Consider the following 815-nt stretch of genomic DNA (forward strand, 5'->3'; position numbering starts at 1 on the left):
TTTTAAGATCATTATTTCATTCAATCGTTCCCATTATCGCTTTTATCAAATAGTCCGCCTTCAGTCAACTACTTTGGAGTCGCAAAGTCTTAACCCCCCCCCCCCCTCCTTCCCCCTCTCCCATAAAACTTGCAATAATATGAAAATAAAAAATGAATAAATATATCAAACATCCAGATCTGTGTGAACTCTCTCCTCTCTTTTTCCTCTTTCCCGCTGTGTTTATTCGAGTGCCAAAGCCACAGTCGTAAAAAACTACCCAGCCACAGAGAGACAAGGTTTAGGGGAAAAAACACTGTTTTTAAACATATGCATTTCTACTCTGGTCTTTGTTCTGTTATTAAAAGCAGAATTTGGACCAATCAGCAGGGGAGCTGTCCTGGCTGTCTGCCTCTGATTGGTTTACATACCTCCACACTTCCTGTATCTCTCACGCTAACCACACGACCGCACGGCTAACACAGCACTCTGGGTTTGGGCTACACCCTCTCTCTCTCACACACACACACACACACACACACACATACATTCATAGCAGACACACAGAGGCATACACTTACGTAGGCACACACACACACACACACACACATTCACATGCAGACAGACATGCAGGCATACACACATATGTAGACACGCACACACACACACAGGCGCACAAACATACGCACACATCTGCCACACACACATACACAGGCGCACAAACATACGCACAGATCTGCCACACTCACACACACACACACACATCACACAGGCATCACACAGGCATCACACAGGCATCACACAGGCATCACACAGGCATCACACACCAGTCTTGA

Source organism: Hypomesus transpacificus, unplaced genomic scaffold, assembly GCF_021917145.1.
Source record: "Hypomesus transpacificus isolate Combined female unplaced genomic scaffold, fHypTra1 scaffold_229, whole genome shotgun sequence".
NCBI lineage: Eukaryota > Metazoa > Chordata > Actinopteri > Osmeriformes > Osmeridae > Hypomesus > Hypomesus transpacificus.